At 54.7% G+C, this 17608-nt stretch overlaps 20 non-coding genes across 20 annotated transcripts; all 20 read right to left on the bottom strand.

Moving 5' to 3' along the window:
• Positions 1-60: 60 nt before the first annotated feature.
• On the bottom strand, positions 61-261 carry LOC145275597 (U2 spliceosomal RNA). The gene has a single exon (XR_013867385.1). It is a non-coding gene; the product is annotated as a U2 spliceosomal RNA (small nuclear RNA).
• Positions 262-618: 357 nt separating this feature from the next.
• Positions 619-819, bottom strand: LOC145275596 (U2 spliceosomal RNA). Its single transcript, XR_013867384.1, has one exon. It is a non-coding gene; the product is annotated as a U2 spliceosomal RNA (small nuclear RNA).
• A 357-nt stretch (positions 820-1176) lies between these two features.
• LOC145275595 (U2 spliceosomal RNA) lies at positions 1177-1377 on the bottom strand. The gene has a single exon (XR_013867383.1). It is a non-coding gene; the product is annotated as a U2 spliceosomal RNA (small nuclear RNA).
• Positions 1378-1734: 357 nt separating this feature from the next.
• LOC145275594 (U2 spliceosomal RNA) lies at positions 1735-1935 on the bottom strand. Its single transcript, XR_013867382.1, has one exon. It is a non-coding gene; the product is annotated as a U2 spliceosomal RNA (small nuclear RNA).
• A 357-nt stretch (positions 1936-2292) lies between these two features.
• Positions 2293-2493, bottom strand: LOC145275593 (U2 spliceosomal RNA). Its single transcript, XR_013867381.1, has one exon. It is a non-coding gene; the product is annotated as a U2 spliceosomal RNA (small nuclear RNA).
• Positions 2494-2850: 357 nt separating this feature from the next.
• Positions 2851-3051, bottom strand: LOC145275592 (U2 spliceosomal RNA). The gene has a single exon (XR_013867380.1). It is a non-coding gene; the product is annotated as a U2 spliceosomal RNA (small nuclear RNA).
• A 357-nt stretch (positions 3052-3408) lies between these two features.
• On the bottom strand, positions 3409-3609 carry LOC145275590 (U2 spliceosomal RNA). Its single transcript, XR_013867378.1, has one exon. It is a non-coding gene; the product is annotated as a U2 spliceosomal RNA (small nuclear RNA).
• A 357-nt stretch (positions 3610-3966) lies between these two features.
• On the bottom strand, positions 3967-4167 carry LOC145275589 (U2 spliceosomal RNA). Its single transcript, XR_013867377.1, has one exon. It is a non-coding gene; the product is annotated as a U2 spliceosomal RNA (small nuclear RNA).
• Positions 4168-4524: 357 nt separating this feature from the next.
• Positions 4525-4725, bottom strand: LOC145275588 (U2 spliceosomal RNA). The gene has a single exon (XR_013867376.1). It is a non-coding gene; the product is annotated as a U2 spliceosomal RNA (small nuclear RNA).
• A 357-nt stretch (positions 4726-5082) lies between these two features.
• Positions 5083-5283, bottom strand: LOC145275586 (U2 spliceosomal RNA). The gene has a single exon (XR_013867375.1). It is a non-coding gene; the product is annotated as a U2 spliceosomal RNA (small nuclear RNA).
• A 357-nt stretch (positions 5284-5640) lies between these two features.
• LOC145275585 (U2 spliceosomal RNA) lies at positions 5641-5841 on the bottom strand. Its single transcript, XR_013867374.1, has one exon. It is a non-coding gene; the product is annotated as a U2 spliceosomal RNA (small nuclear RNA).
• Positions 5842-6198: 357 nt separating this feature from the next.
• On the bottom strand, positions 6199-6399 carry LOC145275584 (U2 spliceosomal RNA). Its single transcript, XR_013867373.1, has one exon. It is a non-coding gene; the product is annotated as a U2 spliceosomal RNA (small nuclear RNA).
• A 357-nt stretch (positions 6400-6756) lies between these two features.
• LOC145275583 (U2 spliceosomal RNA) lies at positions 6757-6957 on the bottom strand. Its single transcript, XR_013867372.1, has one exon. It is a non-coding gene; the product is annotated as a U2 spliceosomal RNA (small nuclear RNA).
• Positions 6958-7314: 357 nt separating this feature from the next.
• On the bottom strand, positions 7315-7515 carry LOC145275582 (U2 spliceosomal RNA). The gene has a single exon (XR_013867371.1). It is a non-coding gene; the product is annotated as a U2 spliceosomal RNA (small nuclear RNA).
• A 357-nt stretch (positions 7516-7872) lies between these two features.
• LOC145275496 (U2 spliceosomal RNA) lies at positions 7873-8073 on the bottom strand. Its single transcript, XR_013867319.1, has one exon. It is a non-coding gene; the product is annotated as a U2 spliceosomal RNA (small nuclear RNA).
• A 7051-nt stretch (positions 8074-15124) lies between these two features.
• On the bottom strand, positions 15125-15314 carry LOC145275541 (U2 spliceosomal RNA). Its single transcript, XR_013867345.1, has one exon. It is a non-coding gene; the product is annotated as a U2 spliceosomal RNA (small nuclear RNA).
• Positions 15315-15671: 357 nt separating this feature from the next.
• Positions 15672-15872, bottom strand: LOC145275581 (U2 spliceosomal RNA). Its single transcript, XR_013867370.1, has one exon. It is a non-coding gene; the product is annotated as a U2 spliceosomal RNA (small nuclear RNA).
• A 357-nt stretch (positions 15873-16229) lies between these two features.
• Positions 16230-16430, bottom strand: LOC145275580 (U2 spliceosomal RNA). Its single transcript, XR_013867369.1, has one exon. It is a non-coding gene; the product is annotated as a U2 spliceosomal RNA (small nuclear RNA).
• A 357-nt stretch (positions 16431-16787) lies between these two features.
• LOC145275578 (U2 spliceosomal RNA) lies at positions 16788-16988 on the bottom strand. The gene has a single exon (XR_013867367.1). It is a non-coding gene; the product is annotated as a U2 spliceosomal RNA (small nuclear RNA).
• Positions 16989-17345: 357 nt separating this feature from the next.
• Positions 17346-17546, bottom strand: LOC145275577 (U2 spliceosomal RNA). Its single transcript, XR_013867366.1, has one exon. It is a non-coding gene; the product is annotated as a U2 spliceosomal RNA (small nuclear RNA).
• Positions 17547-17608: the final 62 nt, after the last annotated feature.

Here is a 17608-nt window from a genome sequence, read left to right as displayed (position 1 = left end):
TAGTAGTCAGTCTGTTTTTGGGATTGCGTTTTCTGACTCTTTCCCGAGCGAGCTGGGGTCAGAATCGGGGCTGTTAACTCCTGGAGGCAGTGCAATACCAGGCCAACCCGTGGAGAAGGGGGAGCAAGCTCCTAACCCTTGACCGAGTTCCAAAAATCAGTTTAATATCGTGATCCCTCCATGCGAGGGACCTATCAGATATTAAGCTGATAAGAACAGATACTACACTTTGATCTTAGCCAGAAGAGGCCGAGAAGCGATAAAGGGGCTCCCTCCGGGGCCGGGGTCGTCAGTGGACCGGTCCGGGCGGCAAAGGTTGCGGGCAGAGCGACAACGACCCCCCTACCCCCGGCCCCTCTCTACTAGTGGAAGCGTCGATCGCAGGCAGCGGCCAAGGAGGGCCGCCCGCCCGCCTCCGTCATCCAGCTAATGAGACCAACGAACGGTCCATCCAGCCGAGCGGACCGAACCGAAAGCGAACGAAAGCAAAGCCAGCAACAACTAAGTAAAGGGAAGTAAGGACCAACAAAGTCGTTTAGTTTAGTAGTAAGATCAAAGTAGTAGTCAGTCTGTTTTTGGGATTGCGTTTTCTGACTCTTTCCCGAGCGAGCTGGGGTCAGAATCGGGGCTGTTAACTCCTGGAGGCAGTGCAATACCAGGCCAACCCGTGGAGAAGGGGGAGCAAGCTCCTAACCCTTGACCGAGTTCCAAAAATCAGTTTAATATCGTGATCCCTCCATGCGAGGGACCTATCAGATATTAAGCTGATAAGAACAGATACTACACTTTGATCTTAGCCAGAAGAGGCCGAGAAGCGATAAAGGGGCTCCCTCCGGGGCCGGGGTCGTCAGTGGACCGGTCCGGGCGGCAAAGGTTGCGGGCAGAGCGACAACGACCCCCCTACCCCCGGCCCCTCTCTACTAGTGGAAGCGTCGATCGCAGGCAGCGGCCAAGGAGGGCCGCCCGCCCGCCTCCGTCATCCAGCTAATGAGACCAACGAACGGTCCATCCAGCCGAGCGGACCGAACCGAAAGCGAACGAAAGCAAAGCCAGCAACAACTAAGTAAAGGGAAGTAAGGACCAACAAAGTCGTTTAGTTTAGTAGTAAGATCAAAGTAGTAGTCAGTCTGTTTTTGGGATTGCGTTTTCTGACTCTTTCCCGAGCGAGCTGGGGTCAGAATCGGGGCTGTTAACTCCTGGAGGCAGTGCAATACCAGGCCAACCCGTGGAGAAGGGGGAGCAAGCTCCTAACCCTTGACCGAGTTCCAAAAATCAGTTTAATATCGTGATCCCTCCATGCGAGGGACCTATCAGATATTAAGCTGATAAGAACAGATACTACACTTTGATCTTAGCCAGAAGAGGCCGAGAAGCGATAAAGGGGCTCCCTCCGGGGCCGGGGTCGTCAGTGGACCGGTCCGGGCGGCAAAGGTTGCGGGCAGAGCGACAACGACCCCCCTACCCCCGGCCCCTCTCTACTAGTGGAAGCGTCGATCGCAGGCAGCGGCCAAGGAGGGCCGCCCGCCCGCCTCCGTCATCCAGCTAATGAGACCAACGAACGGTCCATCCAGCCGAGCGGACCGAACCGAAAGCGAACGAAAGCAAAGCCAGCAACAACTAAGTAAAGGGAAGTAAGGACCAACAAAGTCGTTTAGTTTAGTAGTAAGATCAAAGTAGTAGTCAGTCTGTTTTTGGGATTGCGTTTTCTGACTCTTTCCCGAGCGAGCTGGGGTCAGAATCGGGGCTGTTAACTCCTGGAGGCAGTGCAATACCAGGCCAACCCGTGGAGAAGGGGGAGCAAGCTCCTAACCCTTGACCGAGTTCCAAAAATCAGTTTAATATCGTGATCCCTCCATGCGAGGGACCTATCAGATATTAAGCTGATAAGAACAGATACTACACTTTGATCTTAGCCAGAAGAGGCCGAGAAGCGATAAAGGGGCTCCCTCCGGGGCCGGGGTCGTCAGTGGACCGGTCCGGGCGGCAAAGGTTGCGGGCAGAGCGACAACGACCCCCCTACCCCCGGCCCCTCTCTACTAGTGGAAGCGTCGATCGCAGGCAGCGGCCAAGGAGGGCCGCCCGCCCGCCTCCGTCATCCAGCTAATGAGACCAACGAACGGTCCATCCAGCCGAGCGGACCGAACCGAAAGCGAACGAAAGCAAAGCCAGCAACAACTAAGTAAAGGGAAGTAAGGACCAACAAAGTCGTTTAGTTTAGTAGTAAGATCAAAGTAGTAGTCAGTCTGTTTTTGGGATTGCGTTTTCTGACTCTTTCCCGAGCGAGCTGGGGTCAGAATCGGGGCTGTTAACTCCTGGAGGCAGTGCAATACCAGGCCAACCCGTGGAGAAGGGGGAGCAAGCTCCTAACCCTTGACCGAGTTCCAAAAATCAGTTTAATATCGTGATCCCTCCATGCGAGGGACCTATCAGATATTAAGCTGATAAGAACAGATACTACACTTTGATCTTAGCCAGAAGAGGCCGAGAAGCGATAAAGGGGCTCCCTCCGGGGCCGGGGTCGTCAGTGGACCGGTCCGGGCGGCAAAGGTTGCGGGCAGAGCGACAACGACCCCCCTACCCCCGGCCCCTCTCTACTAGTGGAAGCGTCGATCGCAGGCAGCGGCCAAGGAGGGCCGCCCGCCCGCCTCCGTCATCCAGCTAATGAGACCAACGAACGGTCCATCCAGCCGAGCGGACCGAACCGAAAGCGAACGAAAGCAAAGCCAGCAACAACTAAGTAAAGGGAAGTAAGGACCAACAAAGTCGTTTAGTTTAGTAGTAAGATCAAAGTAGTAGTCAGTCTGTTTTTGGGATTGCGTTTTCTGACTCTTTCCCGAGCGAGCTGGGGTCAGAATCGGGGCTGTTAACTCCTGGAGGCAGTGCAATACCAGGCCAACCCGTGGAGAAGGGGGAGCAAGCTCCTAACCCTTGACCGAGTTCCAAAAATCAGTTTAATATCGTGATCCCTCCATGCGAGGGACCTATCAGATATTAAGCTGATAAGAACAGATACTACACTTTGATCTTAGCCAGAAGAGGCCGAGAAGCGATAAAGGGGCTCCCTCCGGGGCCGGGGTCGTCAGTGGACCGGTCCGGGCGGCAAAGGTTGCGGGCAGAGCGACAACGACCCCCCTACCCCCGGCCCCTCTCTACTAGTGGAAGCGTCGATCGCAGGCAGCGGCCAAGGAGGGCCGCCCGCCCGCCTCCGTCATCCAGCTAATGAGACCAACGAACGGTCCATCCAGCCGAGCGGACCGAACCGAAAGCGAACGAAAGCAAAGCCAGCAACAACTAAGTAAAGGGAAGTAAGGACCAACAAAGTCGTTTAGTTTAGTAGTAAGATCAAAGTAGTAGTCAGTCTGTTTTTGGGATTGCGTTTTCTGACTCTTTCCCGAGCGAGCTGGGGTCAGAATCGGGGCTGTTAACTCCTGGAGGCAGTGCAATACCAGGCCAACCCGTGGAGAAGGGGGAGCAAGCTCCTAACCCTTGACCGAGTTCCAAAAATCAGTTTAATATCGTGATCCCTCCATGCGAGGGACCTATCAGATATTAAGCTGATAAGAACAGATACTACACTTTGATCTTAGCCAGAAGAGGCCGAGAAGCGATAAAGGGGCTCCCTCCGGGGCCGGGGTCGTCAGTGGACCGGTCCGGGCGGCAAAGGTTGCGGGCAGAGCGACAACGACCCCCCTACCCCCGGCCCCTCTCTACTAGTGGAAGCGTCGATCGCAGGCAGCGGCCAAGGAGGGCCGCCCGCCCGCCTCCGTCATCCAGCTAATGAGACCAACGAACGGTCCATCCAGCCGAGCGGACCGAACCGAAAGCGAACGAAAGCAAAGCCAGCAACAACTAAGTAAAGGGAAGTAAGGACCAACAAAGTCGTTTAGTTTAGTAGTAAGATCAAAGTAGTAGTCAGTCTGTTTTTGGGATTGCGTTTTCTGACTCTTTCCCGAGCGAGCTGGGGTCAGAATCGGGGCTGTTAACTCCTGGAGGCAGTGCAATACCAGGCCAACCCGTGGAGAAGGGGGAGCAAGCTCCTAACCCTTGACCGAGTTCCAAAAATCAGTTTAATATCGTGATCCCTCCATGCGAGGGACCTATCAGATATTAAGCTGATAAGAACAGATACTACACTTTGATCTTAGCCAGAAGAGGCCGAGAAGCGATAAAGGGGCTCCCTCCGGGGCCGGGGTCGTCAGTGGACCGGTCCGGGCGGCAAAGGTTGCGGGCAGAGCGACAACGACCCCCCTACCCCCGGCCCCTCTCTACTAGTGGAAGCGTCGATCGCAGGCAGCGGCCAAGGAGGGCCGCCCGCCCGCCTCCGTCATCCAGCTAATGAGACCAACGAACGGTCCATCCAGCCGAGCGGACCGAACCGAAAGCGAACGAAAGCAAAGCCAGCAACAACTAAGTAAAGGGAAGTAAGGACCAACAAAGTCGTTTAGTTTAGTAGTAAGATCAAAGTAGTAGTCAGTCTGTTTTTGGGATTGCGTTTTCTGACTCTTTCCCGAGCGAGCTGGGGTCAGAATCGGGGCTGTTAACTCCTGGAGGCAGTGCAATACCAGGCCAACCCGTGGAGAAGGGGGAGCAAGCTCCTAACCCTTGACCGAGTTCCAAAAATCAGTTTAATATCGTGATCCCTCCATGCGAGGGACCTATCAGATATTAAGCTGATAAGAACAGATACTACACTTTGATCTTAGCCAGAAGAGGCCGAGAAGCGATAAAGGGGCTCCCTCCGGGGCCGGGGTCGTCAGTGGACCGGTCCGGGCGGCAAAGGTTGCGGGCAGAGCGACAACGACCCCCCTACCCCCGGCCCCTCTCTACTAGTGGAAGCGTCGATCGCAGGCAGCGGCCAAGGAGGGCCGCCCGCCCGCCTCCGTCATCCAGCTAATGAGACCAACGAACGGTCCATCCAGCCGAGCGGACCGAACCGAAAGCGAACGAAAGCAAAGCCAGCAACAACTAAGTAAAGGGAAGTAAGGACCAACAAAGTCGTTTAGTTTAGTAGTAAGATCAAAGTAGTAGTCAGTCTGTTTTTGGGATTGCGTTTTCTGACTCTTTCCCGAGCGAGCTGGGGTCAGAATCGGGGCTGTTAACTCCTGGAGGCAGTGCAATACCAGGCCAACCCGTGGAGAAGGGGGAGCAAGCTCCTAACCCTTGACCGAGTTCCAAAAATCAGTTTAATATCGTGATCCCTCCATGCGAGGGACCTATCAGATATTAAGCTGATAAGAACAGATACTACACTTTGATCTTAGCCAGAAGAGGCCGAGAAGCGATAAAGGGGCTCCCTCCGGGGCCGGGGTCGTCAGTGGACCGGTCCGGGCGGCAAAGGTTGCGGGCAGAGCGACAACGACCCCCCTACCCCCGGCCCCTCTCTACTAGTGGAAGCGTCGATCGCAGGCAGCGGCCAAGGAGGGCCGCCCGCCCGCCTCCGTCATCCAGCTAATGAGACCAACGAACGGTCCATCCAGCCGAGCGGACCGAACCGAAAGCGAACGAAAGCAAAGCCAGCAACAACTAAGTAAAGGGAAGTAAGGACCAACAAAGTCGTTTAGTTTAGTAGTAAGATCAAAGTAGTAGTCAGTCTGTTTTTGGGATTGCGTTTTCTGACTCTTTCCCGAGCGAGCTGGGGTCAGAATCGGGGCTGTTAACTCCTGGAGGCAGTGCAATACCAGGCCAACCCGTGGAGAAGGGGGAGCAAGCTCCTAACCCTTGACCGAGTTCCAAAAATCAGTTTAATATCGTGATCCCTCCATGCGAGGGACCTATCAGATATTAAGCTGATAAGAACAGATACTACACTTTGATCTTAGCCAGAAGAGGCCGAGAAGCGATAAAGGGGCTCCCTCCGGGGCCGGGGTCGTCAGTGGACCGGTCCGGGCGGCAAAGGTTGCGGGCAGAGCGACAACGACCCCCCTACCCCCGGCCCCTCTCTACTAGTGGAAGCGTCGATCGCAGGCAGCGGCCAAGGAGGGCCGCCCGCCCGCCTCCGTCATCCAGCTAATGAGACCAACGAACGGTCCATCCAGCCGAGCGGACCGAACCGAAAGCGAACGAAAGCAAAGCCAGCAACAACTAAGTAAAGGGAAGTAAGGACCAACAAAGTCGTTTAGTTTAGTAGTAAGATCAAAGTAGTAGTCAGTCTGTTTTTGGGATTGCGTTTTCTGACTCTTTCCCGAGCGAGCTGGGGTCAGAATCGGGGCTGTTAACTCCTGGAGGCAGTGCAATACCAGGCCAACCCGTGGAGAAGGGGGAGCAAGCTCCTAACCCTTGACCGAGTTCCAAAAATCAGTTTAATATCGTGATCCCTCCATGCGAGGGACCTATCAGATATTAAGCTGATAAGAACAGATACTACACTTTGATCTTAGCCAGAAGAGGCCGAGAAGCGATAAAGGGGCTCCCTCCGGGGCCGGGGTCGTCAGTGGACCGGTCCGGGCGGCAAAGGTTGCGGGCAGAGCGACAACGACCCCCCTACCCCCGGCCCCTCTCTACTAGTGGAAGCGTCGATCGCAGGCAGCGGCCAAGGAGGGCCGCCCGCCCGCCTCCGTCATCCAGCTAATGAGACCAACGAACGGTCCATCCAGCCGAGCGGACCGAACCGAAAGCGAACGAAAGCAAAGCCAGCAACAACTAAGTAAAGGGAAGTAAGGACCAACAAAGTCGTTTAGTTTAGTAGTAAGATCAAAGTAGTAGTCAGTCTGTTTTTGGGATTGCGTTTTCTGACTCTTTCCCGAGCGAGCTGGGGTCAGAATCGGGGCTGTTAACTCCTGGAGGCAGTGCAATACCAGGCCAACCCGTGGAGAAGGGGGAGCAAGCTCCTAACCCTTGACCGAGTTCCAAAAATCAGTTTAATATCGTGATCCCTCCATGCGAGGGACCTATCAGATATTAAGCTGATAAGAACAGATACTACACTTTGATCTTAGCCAGAAGAGGCCGAGAAGCGATAAAGGGGCTCCCTCCGGGGCCGGGGTCGTCAGTGGACCGGTCCGGGCGGCAAAGGTTGCGGGCAGAGCGACAACGACCCCCCTACCCCCGGCCCCTCTCTACTAGTGGAAGCGTCGATCGCAGGCAGCGGCCAAGGAGGGCCGCCCGCCCGCCTCCGTCATCCAGCTAATGAGACCAACGAACGGTCCATCCAGCCGAGCGGACCGAACCGAAAGCGAACGAAAGCAAAGCCAGCAACAACTAAGTAAAGGGAAGTAAGGACCAACAAAGTCGTTTAGTTTAGTAGTAAGATCAAAGTAGTAGTCAGTCTGTTTTTGGGATTGCGTTTTCTGACTCTTTCCCGAGCGAGCTGGGGTCAGAATCGGGGCTGTTAACTCCTGGAGGCAGTGCAATACCAGGCCAACCCGTGGAGAAGGGGGAGCAAGCTCCTAACCCTTGACCGAGTTCCAAAAATCAGTTTAATATCGTGATCCCTCCATGCGAGGGACCTATCAGATATTAAGCTGATAAGAACAGATACTACACTTTGATCTTAGCCAGAAGAGGCCGAGAAGCGATAAAGGGGCTCCCTCCGGGGCCGGGGTCGTCAGTGGACCGGTCCGGGCGGCAAAGGTTGCGGGCAGAGCGACAACGACCCCCCTACCCCCGGCCCCTCTCTACTAGTGGAAGCGTCGATCGCAGGCAGCGGCCAAGGAGGGCCGCCCGCCCGCCTCCGTCATCCAGCTAATGAGACCAACGAACGGTCCATCCAGCCGAGCGGACCGAACCGAAAGCGAACGAAAGCAAAGCCAGCAACAACTAAGTAAAGGGAAGTAAGGACCAACAAAGTCGTTTAGTTTAGTAGTAAGATCAAAGTAGTAGTCAGTCTGTTTTTGGGATTGCGTTTTCTGACTCTTTCCCGAGCGAGCTGGGGTCAGAATCGGGGCTGTTAACTCCTGGAGGCAGTGCAATACCAGGCCAACCCGTGGAGAAGGGGGAGCAAGCTCCTAACCCTTGACCGAGTTCCAAAAATCAGTTTAATATCGTGATCCCTCCATGCGAGGGACCTATCAGATATTAAGCTGATAAGAACAGATACTACACTTTGATCTTAGCCAGAAGAGGCCGAGAATTTATTTAGTCGTTACGGCCCCGACCTTGGCATTATCTACTGCCAAGGCCTTATTTGGGGTCCGTAACAACTTAGGCACCAGGGCCAAGTAGGGGGGTGTGGGGGAAAAAAGAAATCGGGTCTTTACTAGAGCTAACGCTAGACTTGTACTGAAAGACAAGTTCTTTATTAAAAGACTACACTAGAGAACTATCATTCTACAATTCGCCTTACATTCTTACCAGGACCTATTTAAAAAACAAAACTAATTCTCCCCAGCTTAACGGGATGGCAGGCGACCTTCATGCATTCTGTAATAATAAAAAAGTGTATTTACATAAAACAAAACAAAAATATATGTACAAACAAAAGTATTTTTTTTTTTTTTTTTTTTTTTTTTTTTTTTTTTTTTTTTTTTTTTTTTTTTAAATAAATGGGGGTGAGATGAAGGGGAGGGGGGCAAGCTAAAATACACCCAAAAAGAAAGAAAAAGAAAACAACTTAACAAAATGCCTATGGGGGCGGATTAGTAAGGGACCCTCCCATCCTACTCTCTACTCGTTAGTGGAACGCCTACTGTCTTCCGGTCCCCTCCCCGAAGGGAAAGGTGAAAGCAAGCAGGTCGCTCCCTAGTGGGGAATGGAGGATCTACGGGACAGCAAAGACTGCTGGTGAAAATAACTTGTGGAGGGGGTTCGTCGGGAATGTACGGCGTCTTCCAAGATAAAATTCATAAGGGGCAACAAAGGCCAGGGACAAAACAAACAAGTGGGAGTGGGCATCTTTGGAAGCTCTCTTAGTGCCGAATAAAAATAAATCAGGGACCGGATCGACACACATACATCCCTAGTCTAGGCCCTAATAAAGATACTCATCTTCCACTCGAAGTGGTTACCATTTCCTAACTAACCCTAGCTTCTACCCATGGACAAGAGTAAACTCTTGTTTAACAAATACATTGGGGTGGGTTCCGAGTATAGAAAACACCAACCCCAGCACCCTAGGACCAATTCTAACCAGGGGGAAGCACGAACTCGAAACTGGCTCCTCGTCGGATGCACAAACTAGTGTTGTGCACCCATCTTCTATCAAAGTCGATGCGGGGCAACCTTTCCCAATCGCATCTGATTTTCGTTTTAAGTTGGTGCTTAAAACGAACGACCAGATCCCGATCGGAAACTGACTGCCCCTCATAGACGATGTCTAGACGTGAAACCCACGTCACTAACCTAGCTACGGCTAGTATCGCTAGAAACACCAACCGTTTCTCCCTAGAAAACGGCGGGTCCACATTATCGACCACATACGCTAAATCAAGTGGCACCGACCGCTCGGGGTCGATGCGAGCCGTTACCTCTTCGACATACCTCCAGAGACTCCGCACCCCGCTGCAAAGAAAGAACGCGTGTTCCCTCGTCTCGTCCTCCTCCTCGTCATTGCAGCGGGGGCACGGGGGATAATAAAATTCTCTATCCCGGCAATCTCTGGCAAGTCGGTCGAAAAGTGGCAACGCGTCCCGGACCAGTCTCCACGTTACTGAAAATTCTGAATTATTTAAATGACTGCTGGCAGGCGCCCAACTCCACAGCGAGAGAACCTCCTCCCCCGACAGATGTAGCCGCTCCACCAGCGGATCGTTAGCGGTCCCCACCACTAGATCCCGATACAGCCTCCTCCTAGACCGCGCAAGGTCACTGGACCCCGGCAACGCCCTAAGGGCAGCCCGGCACTCGGTGAAGAAACGCGAATCCCCTGCTGGTCTTCTGCGACCTTCAGCGGCAGGGGCGGATACGAGCTGCGGAAAAGCCTGTTCCACCGCCGGTACCCAGTGCGTCTCCTCTAACAGTGTACGACTCAGGAACGCCAGTCTTTCAGCATGCTTGTGACTTTTCAAGTCCGGCATTCCCAAGCCTCCCTCGCCAAGTTTCTGCGTACAGACCTGTCTACGGACATACGGCTTTCCTCCCTTCCAGAGCAGTCGGAAAAGGAGTCGCTCTAAAGCCTTACAGCGGTCCGCAGGCAGGGGAAGAACAGATAAACGGTAAAGGATCAGCGGAAACACGTAAGTGGCGCATGCCTCCGCACGACCCTTCAAGGACAACCTCCTTCGAATCCAAGACACGACCGACGATTCGACCTTCGTCTGTACCTCCGACCAATTCTTGTCCAACTGGAGATCCGGCCCGAACCACACGCCGAGGATCTTAACCGGGCCATCAGTCCAGCCGAACGCACCTGGAAGCGAGTTTACCCCGGTCCAGGCGCTCAACCGCAGGCCGACGGACTTGCTGCGATTGATCACGGCCCCTGTAACAACTTCGTACTCAGCGATCGCCTCTATCACCGCTTCGATGTCGTTACGACAAGCTGCGAAAACGGTGACGTCATCAGCGTACGCGGACACCCTGGCAAATCGGCCGCCAGGTAGAGCAATGCCGCGTAGGACTGGTCTCGCCGCCTCGTCCCTTAATTTGCGAAGGAAGGGCTCCAACGCCAGGACATAGAGCAGAGGCGACAGCGGACAGCCCTGCCGCACCGACCGAGAGACCCCAAAGGACTCCGACAACCTACCGTTGACTTGCACCACTACCGCGGGATCACGATACAGAGCAGAGACCCACTTGCGGAAGTCCGGACCAAAGCCGGCGGTTTCCACAACAGACCTCAGGAACCCATGGTCCACCCTATCGAACGCCTTGGACTGATCCAAATTGATCAGCGCGGCTTCCGTGTCGTCTTCTAAACCCTCTAAGATCAAGCGCACCAGGTGCAAGTTGTTCTGAATTGATCGACCCTTCACAGCGTAATTCTGATCCGGTTCGATCAAGTCACCGATAACAACCTGCATCCGGTTTGCGAGAACGCGAGCCAAAATCTTCACGTCTGCGTTAAGCAGAGTGATCGGCCTGTAATCGTCTAGATTCCCCCCTCCAGGTTGGTTCCCCTTCTTCAGAAGCGTGACCACTCCTTTGGTTACCTGTCTCGGGATCGAGCCCGTGACAAACCAGTGGTTAAACACGCCCGTCAGAAGGGGCACAAACATGGGCGACAGCCTCAAGAACAATTCATAGGGCAAACCATCAAGTCCCGGAGATTTGTTGAGGCCTACCTGCTTCAACGCAGTAATGACCTCACGCTCCGTAACCATCCCCTCGCAGCTAGCCGCTCGGTCCGCAGTAAGGCGGGGCGAGCCAGCCAAATAGCCGCCAAACTCCTGGCCGCGGAGTCTGGGTAGTTGGGTGAATCGCTCCTCCAGATGTTGTCGAAACCCGTTGCAGATCTCCCGCGCCGACACGAGAGAGCGCCCTTCCAGGTCTTTCACCTCCCGAATGTACCCATCCGAGCCACGTCTTAAAGCAGCCCCACGCTCAACAGCGTCAACGTTCGCGGCTTCGTTGGAGACTCTTTTTAACCTAGCTCTAACTACCTGACCTGTGTATCGCTCGCTAGCCAAGCGATTCAGGTCCTCCTTTACTAGAGCTAGTTCTAGGGAATCCCCCCCTGCCACCGCCCGGGTCAGTCTATCGTCTAAGTGCCTTTTGGTCCGAGCCCTAACTAACGCGAGGCTTTGGCTATAGTGGACACAAAAGCGCCTAATGGTGACCTTAAGCTTAACCCACCAGCTACTCCCGGTAACCGCCCCCACTAACTCCCTCTGGATTAGTGTTGTCAGCCGCTCCCGGAAGTCTTCCGACTCCAACAAGGAGGCGTTCAACTTCCAGTAGCCAGCCAACCTAGGCCTATTACCTAACTTCAAACGGGCCAACACGAGTTTGTGGTCCGAATGACCTAGCCAGTGGAACGTGGGACAAGATAGAAAATCTACGTCGCCCCTTCTAATTAACATCCTGTCCAAGTATGTACTTGGACTGGAGGCCGCACTAGTATGCCACGTCCACATCTCCCTCCCGGGGTGATCCAGACGGAACCTATCGACCAGATCGCACGAGGCCATCAGGTCAGACAGGCTGCTTTCACACCAACCCGACCCTCTAACCCCCCCGACCTTATCTATGCTGGGGTCCAGGACGGCATTCCAGTCCCCCATTAAGACTACCCGCTCCGGACCCGAAGAGAGAAACACCTCCACCCGCCGAAAAAAGGAAACCCTCTCGCTGGGGATGTTAGGCGCATAAACTGCCACTATCCGGAACACGCCGCTTTTAACGGCAACATCGACCACGACCAGCCTCCCATGAGCGTCGGCGTGGATAACGGTAACCGTCGCAGACAGGGTGCGACTTACTAGAACAGAAACCCCACTGCTACGGAGATTGCCGTATGCTGAGTAAACGTCAAAGTCGTTGACCAGCACACTGCAATCCCCGGGCCCAACAAAGTGGGTCTCCTGTAACGCAGCTATATCTACCTCAAGGGCCACGAGATCCCTCAGCACGCGAGCAGCCTTGCTTCGAGATCTCATGCCCCTCGCATTTAAACTAGCCAGGTTCAAGCCCGTGGCCATGCTTCCTTACCTAGTAGAATTCGTCGACTAGGGGTCTGAAGTCCTCGGGGGATAGGACGTCAAAAGCCTGGCCAAGACTGCCCGAGAGCAGGTCGGACGTAAGCCGTCCGTTTCTGGCCAGGCCCCCAACGTCCAGAGGAAACGTAATCTTTAAAGCCCTATACAGGGAGGGGTGAACATAAATGGGGACCCGCCCTTCGCACTTTTTGGCTATCTGCCCTAGTGATGGGTGCTCCCCGTCAAAAATCTTTAAACCCTTGAAGGCCGTTTTGCTCTCCTCCAGCATCCTCCATAGGGCTTTCGCTCGCCCTCCCCTATTTGGCCGGACGAACGTAATCAGCTGAGGAGCATCTGCAAAGTTCCTGGGGTCAGCGACCTCCTTCCCGTCCACCTTTGAGAGGTTTTCGAGGGACTTCAGATGTTTTTTTTGCCTCCCATTGAGGTCGCTGACCGTTTCCTCGGTTCCTACTACGCAAATCTTCTCCCCCGGCCAGAAAGGAAGTTTTCTGGTCTTCACTTCTCTGGGGGCTACTGGCTTCTCTTTTCCTTGCTTTACTGTTGGCTCCTCAGCCTCCATGGGTATTTCCGGAGCTTCGCCCGGCTCCTTTTCTTCTGGAGGCGTATTGAATAGGGGAGGGGTGGCCTGGACATCCTCTTCGGGGACTGTTGGCGGATGCTCAGGGTCTTCTTCTGCTGTTTTTTCTCTTTTAGCGTCTTTCTTCGTGTCTCCTCCTTCCTCTCCTTCTGATTCGGAGGAGCTGACCCTGAGCTTACGCTTGGCCGACACCGCCGCTCCTCTGGGTGTTGTTGTGGGAGCGGACACCTCTGCTATTTTTTTGGTCCTCCTGGACACAACCTTACTCCAGGTGTCGGCCCGATCCTTGTCTACCGCCTTTTCCCTGACCGGCTCCTGTCCGTCCTTTTTCTTTTCCTCTTCCATCCTTTTGGGACAGAAGCGGGACACATGGCCCGGTTTCTGGCAGGACCAGCAGTGCGGTCTCCTCCCTTCTACCAGCACCAACATGGTCCATCCTTCACACGATAGTTGGGAGGGGATCTTCTCCACTTCCTTTCTGCTGACCCTCATCTCCATCTTGATTTCCCCCATCCTTATTCCTCGGGGGCCAATCACCGGCTGCACGCATTCTACTTCGCCAAATTGAGACATCGTGGCGCCCAGCTGGTCCTCCGAGATGAAGCTGGGCACCCCCTTGATGGTAACTGCTGCTCTTCTTTTCGACTTGTATTCCGGCCGCAGTCGAAACCCTTTCCAGGTGAGATCTCCTTTTGACAACCTTTCCGCATCTTCCCTCGTTGGCAAAAGGACATCCCACATGGCAAAAAAACGCCGCACCATATACTGGGCCGGAATTCGCAGCTCTCCTAAAATCTCGGCCATTTTTTCCTGCGGGATCCTTGTGAGTCCCTTCCCCTTCTCGTCGAAGGTGAGGAAGGCAATCGACCGCTCCTGGATGGCCTCTTGAACGCCCGGAACCACCTTCATAACGCTGCCAGCTGCATATTCTCTGAAGTTGTTTTCCAGGAGGTCTTTATAGTATTGGGGGGTCTTCTTTTTGCCTCCTGGAACAGCTGACTGACTCCTTGCGGCGGTCCAGGCAGTTGCTACCTCTTTTTGTGCAGCCGGGATGGGGGAATCATCCTTGGTCAATGATGGCCAATCCTCCGCACTGGTGGGAACCGCACTCTTGTCCGTCGCCCTCCCTGACCCCGGGGAGCACCCATCTACAACAACCACTTCCTCCGACTTGGACCTTCGGAGCCCCTCCATCGACGGCTTTTGGGGGCTGCTTCGTTCTGATTTTGTCTCTGTTGGGGGACCCTCGTCCGGGACCCACCAACGCTTCACCGGCCGTCTTCGGTTCTTTCGAGCGTCCTTCCAAGTGGCTGCCTCCTCGTCTCCCTGTGTTTCCCTCATGGATTTCCTCCATGCCTCCGCCACTTGTTCCCGCGTCATGGCCCCTACATTATCAGTAGCTGCTGTTGGGGCGACCTCTACCACGGTAACATTGGGACTAGCGACCCCCTGTTCTTCCTCTACAATATTAGGGGTACCCCATTGGGCGATCCCCCCAGCGACCATTTGACAACCCGCGGCAGCGACAACGGCACTCGAACTGGGGTTGCCTTTACGGGCAGCAACCCCCGACATGCGTCTCGAACTTGGGGCGGCGAGCCCCGCGACCGATCTCGACCAAGGGGATTCGACCCCTTCCCTTCTACCTCCAGTGGCCTCGACCACTGTACTGGGGGCAGCGACCCCCGCTCTCGTTCCGGACACCGAACTTGGGGTGGCGACCCCGGGAACCCTTCTCGAACTGGGGGTGCCTTGCGGGATGGCACCCCCCCGACCCGTCTCGGACACTACACCTGGGGCGTCCCCCAAGGTGGCAGGAGCAGAGGCCTGCTCCATCTAAGTGAAGGCCCGGAGCCCAACTAGTGCCCGCCGATTCGGAAACCAAGGGACCTTCGCCTAAAAAGGCACGTCGGTATCCCTTGGCCCTGCCGGCTGCTTAAGCTCTAGCTAGACCCCGGACTATCTGGAAAAAAAGGAAAACAACAGTTAATAAACAAAACAAAAACTTAACAAGTTCTCAAGGAGGTCCAATCCCCAAAGAAGGGGCTGGTCCTCGCAAGAGCAAGACGCCAAAAGAGGCCAAAAAGAAAAAAGACTTTTGACCAAAGGCCAAAAGCTCCCAACTCGTCAACTAATAGCAGACCAGAGCAAGCACTGAAGAACAGATACTACACTTTGATCTTAGCCAGAAGAGGCCGAGAAGCGATAAAGGGGCTCCCTCCGGGGCCGGGGTCGTCAGTGGACCGGTCCGGGCGGCAAAGGTTGCGGGCAGAGCGACAACGACCCCCCTACCCCCGGCCCCTCTCTACTAGTGGAAGCGTCGATCGCAGGCAGCGGCCAAGGAGGGCCGCCCGCCCGCCTCCGTCATCCAGCTAATGAGACCAACGAACGGTCCATCCAGCCGAGCGGACCGAACCGAAAGCGAACGAAAGCAAAGCCAGCAACAACTAAGTAAAGGGAAGTAAGGACCAACAAAGTCGTTTAGTTTAGTAGTAAGATCAAAGTAGTAGTCAGTCTGTTTTTGGGATTGCGTTTTCTGACTCTTTCCCGAGCGAGCTGGGGTCAGAATCGGGGCTGTTAACTCCTGGAGGCAGTGCAATACCAGGCCAACCCGTGGAGAAGGGGGAGCAAGCTCCTAACCCTTGACCGAGTTCCAAAAATCAGTTTAATATCGTGATCCCTCCATGCGAGGGACCTATCAGATATTAAGCTGATAAGAACAGATACTACACTTTGATCTTAGCCAGAAGAGGCCGAGAAGCGATAAAGGGGCTCCCTCCGGGGCCGGGGTCGTCAGTGGACCGGTCCGGGCGGCAAAGGTTGCGGGCAGAGCGACAACGACCCCCCTACCCCCGGCCCCTCTCTACTAGTGGAAGCGTCGATCGCAGGCAGCGGCCAAGGAGGGCCGCCCGCCCGCCTCCGTCATCCAGCTAATGAGACCAACGAACGGTCCATCCAGCCGAGCGGACCGAACCGAAAGCGAACGAAAGCAAAGCCAGCAACAACTAAGTAAAGGGAAGTAAGGACCAACAAAGTCGTTTAGTTTAGTAGTAAGATCAAAGTAGTAGTCAGTCTGTTTTTGGGATTGCGTTTTCTGACTCTTTCCCGAGCGAGCTGGGGTCAGAATCGGGGCTGTTAACTCCTGGAGGCAGTGCAATACCAGGCCAACCCGTGGAGAAGGGGGAGCAAGCTCCTAACCCTTGACCGAGTTCCAAAAATCAGTTTAATATCGTGATCCCTCCATGCGAGGGACCTATCAGATATTAAGCTGATAAGAACAGATACTACACTTTGATCTTAGCCAGAAGAGGCCGAGAAGCGATAAAGGGGCTCCCTCCGGGGCCGGGGTCGTCAGTGGACCGGTCCGGGCGGCAAAGGTTGCGGGCAGAGCGACAACGACCCCCCTACCCCCGGCCCCTCTCTACTAGTGGAAGCGTCGATCGCAGGCAGCGGCCAAGGAGGGCCGCCCGCCCGCCTCCGTCATCCAGCTAATGAGACCAACGAACGGTCCATCCAGCCGAGCGGACCGAACCGAAAGCGAACGAAAGCAAAGCCAGCAACAACTAAGTAAAGGGAAGTAAGGACCAACAAAGTCGTTTAGTTTAGTAGTAAGATCAAAGTAGTAGTCAGTCTGTTTTTGGGATTGCGTTTTCTGACTCTTTCCCGAGCGAGCTGGGGTCAGAATCGGGGCTGTTAACTCCTGGAGGCAGTGCAATACCAGGCCAACCCGTGGAGAAGGGGGAGCAAGCTCCTAACCCTTGACCGAGTTCCAAAAATCAGTTTAATATCGTGATCCCTCCATGCGAGGGACCTATCAGATATTAAGCTGATAAGAACAGATACTACACTTTGATCTTAGCCAGAAGAGGCCGAGAAGCGATAAAGGGGCTCCCTCCGGGGCCGGGGTCGTCAGTGGACCGGTCCGGGCGGCAAAGGTTGCGGGCAGAGCGACAACGACCCCCCTACCCCCGGCCCCTCTCTACTAGTGGAAGCGTCGATCGCAGGCAGCGGCCAAGGAGGGCCGCCCGCCCGCCTCCGTCATCCAGCTAATGAGACCAACGAACGGTCCATCCAGCCGAGCGGACCGAACCGAAAGCGAACGAAAGCAAAGCCAGCAACAACTAAGTAAAGGGAAGTAAGGACCAACAAAGTCGTTTAGTTTAGTAGTAAGATCAAAGTAGTAGTCAGTCTGTTTTTGGGATTGCGTTTTCTGACTCTTTCCCGAGCGAGCTGGGGTCAGAATCGGGGCTGTTAACTCCTGGAGGCAGTGCAATACCAGGCCAACCCGTGGAGAAGGGGGAGCAAGCTCCTAACCCTTGACCGAGTTCCAAAAATCAGTTTAATATCGTGATCCCTCCATGCGAGGGACCTATCAGATATTAAGCTGATAAGAACAGATACTACACTTTGATCTTAGCCAGAAGAGGCCGAGAAGCGATAAAGGGGCTCCCTCCGGGGCCGGGGTCGTCAGTGGACCGGTCCGGGCGGCAAAGGTTGCGGG

This window comes from Euprymna scolopes, unplaced genomic scaffold, assembly GCF_053919585.1.
Source record: "Euprymna scolopes isolate OS-2025 unplaced genomic scaffold, ASM5391958v1 sca7, whole genome shotgun sequence".
Taxonomy (NCBI): Eukaryota; Metazoa; Mollusca; class Cephalopoda; order Sepiida; family Sepiolidae; genus Euprymna; species Euprymna scolopes.
This window is presented reverse-complemented; position numbering and strand designations above follow the sequence as displayed.